Genomic DNA, 7,053 nt, shown 5'->3' on the forward strand with positions numbered 1-7,053 from the left:
TTGGCTTGTTTCCCTGGGGATCCCTCCCCACTTCCCTCCTTCTCCACAACATAGGTTCTTGATTATTAGAATAGTGGAAGGGCACGGAGGTGAAGGAGAAAAGGGAATAAAGAAACTTGCAGAAGGAAATAAATCAAATCATGTTAACTTAGCATAATATCCTCCAGTTCCATCCATTTCCCTATGAATGACATAATTGTGTTTTTCTTTTTTATTATTATCCCAAATATTTTATATTTATTTATTGGTGGTACTGGGGTTCCTGGAAGCCCTTCTACCTCCGGGCTACACTCCCAGACCTATCTTTTACATTTTATTTGGAAACAGGGTCTCCTAAGCCAGTGCACACGATTAGCTTCGAACCTGTGCGATCCTCCTGTCTCTGCCTCCCAAGCGCGGGGATTACAAGCGTGCGCCACCACGCCCGTCTATTTTTTAATTTTTTATTGGTGCATTATATTCATACATCATATAGGTGTAAAAAACTTGTGTGTACAGACATGCACACATCGCTGATTTAACCCCTACCCAATTCCCACCCCATTCCCTCGCCGTCCCTCCCTCCCTTGCTCGGCTTAGTGGTTGACTTCGATATGTTTAAGTACATTGTGTGTTTTAGAGATTTTCCTCTTCCCCCCTCCTTTCTCCTCCTTTAGGTTGTCTTGTTTGCTCCTGTATAGGATTTCCTTTTTCATCTAGAGTTCCTCCTATGACCCATTTCTCCCTAGCTCTCACCTATTAGGGAAAGCATCTGATTTCTTATTTTTTTGTGACTGACTAATCTCACTTAGCATAATGTCCTCCAGTTCCATCCATTTTCCTGAAAATGATGTCATTGAGTTTTTTTTTTTATGGCTGAGTAAAATTCCATTGTGTCCATATCCCATTGTGTTCATGGACATCTTGGCTGGTTCCATAGTTTGGCTATGGTGAATTGTGCAGCTATGAACATAGATACACATGCATTAATTGGTATATTGGTTTTCATCCTTTTGGGTAGATACCCAGAAGTGGTCTTGCTGGATCAAATGGTAGATTTGTTCCCATTCTTCTGAAGATCCCCCATACTTATGCTAAGTGAGATTAGTCGGTCACAAAAAATATAAGAAATCAGAGGCTCTCCCTAATATGCAGAAGCTGGGGAGAAAACGGGTCATAGGAGGAACTCTAGATGAAGAAGGAGATTCTACAGAGGAGCAAATAAGGCGACCCAACTGAGGGGATGGGAGGGGGAAGAGGGAAATTCTCTAAAGCACATGATGTACTTTAACCAAAATCAATCATATCAAAATCAATAATTATATCAAAATCAATTAATATCAAAATAATTAATATCAAAATCAATCACTAAGCCAAACACGAGAAGGAGGGAGAGGAAGAGAATGGGTCGGGAATTGTGGAAGGGCCAGTTTGGCGATGTGTGCATGTAGGCCTCCACCATCTTGTACCCCATTAAGATGTACGACTACACTGCACCAATAAAATGTTTTTTTTTTTTAAATCATGTTGACTGTTTTCCCACCGGTTTTATATCGATGTGGCAGAGAAATGTTGCTGCTTCAAAAATTCCAAGAATACGTCCACTATGGGAAGGTCGGCAGCTTGATGTCCTCCTGTCTCCCTTAAGTTTAAGACCTAGTTATCTCAGACCTGGAGAGTGAAGGAATTTACTCGTTTTTCTGATGGATACGGGTGAGGGAGCTGAAGGGTGGCTTTGTAAAGCATGTGACAGCCGCTACCATGTTAAGTGAACCCTCCATTCAGCTATCTTTTGCCTCAGTTCTTTACTGCAAATATGTAAAGCACATATTTTAAATGAAGGGAAATTTTTCTATCTTTTTTTTTTTTTTTTTTTACCACTAAAGGAAACGAGCTATTCATTTCCTGGTCTCTTTTGACTCTATGTGTTTTTTCAAATGTTAGATTCTATCCAGTTTACATTTGGAATATTATTTAAAAGATCGTGTGTCAGTGGTTTGGAGGACTGGTAATTCACTTAAATTAATAAGATATGTAATAGCTCTGAAATGAATTCATTTCTGCAAGTTCAGTGCTGGGTCTCGATCACTTAAGAATTTTTTTGTGCCTGTGTATTTCAATTAAATAATATATGACTGCCCTCTGATTCATATCAGGTATATATATATATATAGTATTTTTGCTCATGTTACATATACGTGGGTATTTTTATTTTGTATCAATTATGATTTCATTACATCTAAAATATTAAAATTTGATATACAAATTACTGAGATTTTTCTGTTCCTATTTTTATTTTGAAATATGGTCTCACTAAATTTCTAAATCTGACCTCAAACCTGCAATCCTCCTGTGTCAGCTCACCCCCAAATAATGGGATTATAGGTGTGTGTCATCACATCCAACTAAGTTTTTGTACTGTGTGTGTGTGTGTGTGTGTGTGTGTGTGTGTGTGTGTGTGAGACTGGGGATTAAAATAAGGGGCATTCTACCTCCAAGCTACACCCCAGCCCTTTTTTATCTTTTTTTAAATTTGAAACATAATCTCTCTAGGTAGCTGAGTCTCACTACATGGCTGAAATTGTCTTCAAATCTGAGATCCTCTCGTCTCAGCCTTCCAGGAACTGAAATTACCAGTCTGCACTACCACACCCAGCTAATCTTAAATACTCTAAGTTACCCCTTTAAAAAAAAAAAAAAAAAAACTCATTTTTTAAAACTTTCTTTAAGTCTTTCATTTTAAATACTTAAAAAAAAAACTATGATAAAATTGGGATTCTTAGAAATTATTTTAACATTTGAAGGATTAGTTTTTGGTACTGGAAATTGAACCCGGAGGCATTCTACCTCCAAGTTACACCCCCAATTTGAGAAAGACTTTATTTATTTTGCAGTACTGGAGATGGAACCCAGAGGCATTCTACCATCGAGCAGCACCCTCCCAGTCCTATTTTGTATTCTTTTTGTTTTTTTGTTTTTTTCCACCCCACTCAGCTTACTATTACTTATTACTGTGGAAGATTTTCACAGAATAGATTCTGCTTTTCACACATGTTAAATATCATCATCACTTACTCAAGTCACAACGTATGAACGATCATTTTGGAAATAAAGATACGCTTGGCTAGCCGGTCGTGGTAGCCCACACCTGGAATCCCAGGACTTGGGAGGCTGAGACAGGAGGCTCACAGGTTCATGGTCAGCCTCAGCTACTTAGCAAGGACCTTCAGTAACTTAGTGAGACCCTGTTTTAAAATATAAGCTCAGAGGTAGAATGACCCTGGGTTCGATCACCAGTACCAAAGAATAAAAGTTAAAAAATAAAAGCCGGTCATGGTGGCGCAGGCTTATGATCCCAGCATTCTGGAGACAGACGGGAGGGTCGCAGTTTGCGGACAGCCTCAGCTACTTAGTGAGGCCCTCTGCAACTCAGTGAGACCCCGTTTCAAAATAAAGAACAGAAAATAGGACTGGGAGTGTATCTTGGAGGTAGAATGCCCCTGGGTTCCATCCCCAGACCTGCAGTAAATAAATAAATAAATAAATAAATAAATACACATTTGGCTTCTACCTCCAGAGATCCCAATCTCTAATTCAGGCATGAAGAAAATTATCCTTTGAAAGGGCCCAGAGCACTGTTTGTGTATTTTTTTTTTTCCCCTTCCTGATCATGAGAAACAGAATAAAAAATGTTTCTGGTGATTTTGATCATGAGCAAACACACCCATGGGAAGGCAGGCAGGAGAGAAGGTTTCACAGGATGTGGATTCGCATGAAATATGGCTTCTGCTCTTGAAAAGTCCCAGGGCAGCAGGAGGATGCGAGTGGAATTGGCATTTCCCCAGGACCATGGCGGGAAACCAGTTAGTTAGCAATTATGCATTAAGGCACCAACATAGAACTGAGATTGTTTCCCACGCTTTTTTTTTTTTTTTTTTTTTTAGAAAAAAATCTTTTTCATAGCTGGGATAACATATTTAGAGAAGAGAAGCCTTTTAAATTAAGGGTGTGTGTGTCCGGGGCATTTTTTCAGGTGTCTTGGACAGCTGTGGCAACACATCCCAATACTTAGGAGGCTGAGGCAGGAGGATCACAGGTTCAAGGCCAGCCTCAGAAACATAGCAAAGAGACTTCAGCAACTTACTGAGACTCTGCATCCAAATAAAAAGCCGGGCATGGTGGCGCACGCTTATGATCCCAGCATTCGGGAGGCAGAGACAGGAGGGTCGCGGTTCGCGGCCAGCCTCAGCTACTACTTAGCGAGGCCCTCTGCAACTCAGTGAGACCCTGTTTCAAAATAAAGAATAAAAAACAGGGCTGGGAGGGTGCTGCTCGATGGTAGAATGCCCCTGGGTTCCATCTCCAGTACTGCAAAATAAATAAATAGATAAATAAATAAATAAATAAATAAATAAAAATAGGGTTGGGGGTGTAACTCAGGAATAGAAGCAACAACCACAGTACCCAAGGCCACAGCCCCAGGGATCCACCTTCTCCAGCAATACCCCACCTGCCTACGTGACCACCCAGTACATCCACTACAGTGGATGATGCTCTGATCCTCATGACTTAACTTCATCAAAAACCCTGAAGTCTTGCCGGGCGTGGTGGCGCACGCTTGTCATCCCCGCGCTTGGGAGGCGGAGACAGGAGGATCGCGCTGTTTCGAAGCCAGCCTCGCGGGCTTAAGAGACCCTGTTTCCAAATAAAATATAAAATAGGTCTGGGGGTGTAGCCCGCAGGTAGAAGGGTTTCCAGGAACCCCAGTACCACCAAAGTAATAATAATAATAATAATAATAATAATAATAATAAATATAAAATAGGTCTGGGAGTGTAGCCCGGAGATAGAAGGGCTTCCAGGAACCCCAGTACCACCAAAGTAATAATAATAATATAATAACAATAATAATAATAATAATAATAATAATAAATAAAATAAAATAAAATAAAATATAAAATAGGTCTGGGAGTGTAGCCCGCAGGTAGAAGGGCTTCCAGGAACCCCAGTACCACCAAAGTAATAATAATAATATAATAATAATAATAATAATAATAATAATAAAATAAAATATAAAATAGGTCTGGGAGTGTAGCCCACAGGTAGAAGGGTTTCCAGGAACCCCAGTACCATCAAAATAATAATAATAAATAAATAAAATAAAATATAAAATAGGTCTGGGAGTGTAGCCTGGAGATAGAAGGGCTTCCAGGAACCCCAGTACCACCAAAGTAATAATAATAATAATAATAATAATAATAATAATAAATAAAATAAAATATAAAATAGGTCTGGGAGTGTAGCCCGCAGGTAGAAGGGTTTCCAGGAACCCCAGTACCATCAAAATAATAATAATAAATAAAATAAAATATAAAATAGGTCTGGGAGTGTAGCCCGGAGATAGAAGGGCTTCCAGGAACCCCAGTACCACCAAAGTAATAATAATAATAATAATAATAATAATAATAATAATATAAAATGGGTCTGGGAGTGTAGCCCGGAGGTAGAAGGGTTCCCAGGAACCCCAGTACCACCAAAAAACAAAAATCAAAACAAAAAAACCCCTGAAGTCTTGAGGGGACATCCTATATCTGATCATTAACAACCTACCCCCGGACCCCAAAGACTTCATGCCCAGTTCAGGATGCAAAATGCGTTTAGTCCATCTCTAAGAGTTCCCCAAATCTTAACAATTCCTGCGTCTCTCAGAAGTGCAAGGTATCCTCTTACTGACGTCCTTCCTCACCCAGGTTAGGACAGGACACTGGTGGACCTTGCCATGCGCCATGAGGTAAGGCACTGACGGGTAACCAACAGAAAGGGTATGACGCAGCTCCAAACGGGACACGCTGGAGGGCACGGGAGGGCCGGCGTCTCCACAACTGCAATGGGAAGAGAGATTACTTCCCTCAAGAGTGCGCACCTGAACTGTGCCCCGTGGGCTCATGTTGGAAACTGGATCCCCACTGATGTATTGAAAGAGGTACTGGACCCCATTGCGGGTGATACCCTCCACCACAATAGGTCTGGGAGTGTAGCCCGGAGGTAGAAGGGTTTCCAGGAACCCCAGTACCACCAAAATAAATAAATAAATAAATAAATAAATAAAATAAAAAATAGGTCTGGGAGTGTAGCCTGGAGGTAGAAGGGCTTCCAGGAACCCCAGTACCACCAAAAAACAAAACAAAAAAAAAAAAAACAAAACAAAAAGTAAAAATAAACAAACAAAAAAAAAACCCTGAAGTCTTGAGGGGACATCCTATATCTGATCATAACAACCTACCCCCGGACCCCAAAGACTTTATGCCCAGATCAGGATGCAAAATGCGTTTAGTCCGTCTCTAAGGGTTCCCAAAATTCAGCAGATTTAAGCCAATGCCAGTGTCATGCATTGGCCCCTCGAGAATCATGGCTGTAGAATCTTTTCTTTATAAGTCAAACAGCCTGGGGATTTTTCTTTTTTTCTTATAGTCACACAAAGAAATATAGATTCTGTTAAAGTCAGAGAAAACAGGCAATCCGCAACTAGAATAGCACGGGAAGCCTTTCTCAAAGATTCTAGGCTTTACCTGCTTCTGCAGATGGTATTTAGTCTGCTTGATTAAATTTTTCCCAAAAAAAAAAAAAATGTTCCAAGCTGTGGAGCCGGTGGGAGCCTTTGCGAGCTGCCAGCTTTGCAACCAGAAGTATTGCAACAATTGTCTTAATGAAGCCCACCTCCACCTGGCTTTGGCACAAGAAATACAATACAGCCAGTGAGCATATACGTTTAAGCTGTCGGTGAATGGCGCTGTTTGAGGTGAGACAGACGTCTATCATGGGAAAGCCAAAGCCTTCTGTAAAATGAAAGATAAAAGAAAGAAAAACAGTTAGACATATGTGGGGGAGGAAAAAGAAGCAAATACCCTTAAAATATTCTGTGCATAGGCAGGTTGTCATTTCTGAGTTGATTGATAAGTAACAGGAGAATTCTGCCCAAGGGGAAATCAAAGAATGTGCCAAGGACGGGTAGAATTTGAAATGGAGAAGAGATACATTTTCTCTAGGTGGAAGGGGTGGGGGTGGGAGAAAGAA

This window comes from Muscardinus avellanarius (genome assembly GCF_963383645.1).
Source record: "Muscardinus avellanarius genome assembly, chromosome: X".
Lineage (NCBI taxonomy): Eukaryota > Metazoa > Chordata > Mammalia > Rodentia > Gliridae > Muscardinus > Muscardinus avellanarius.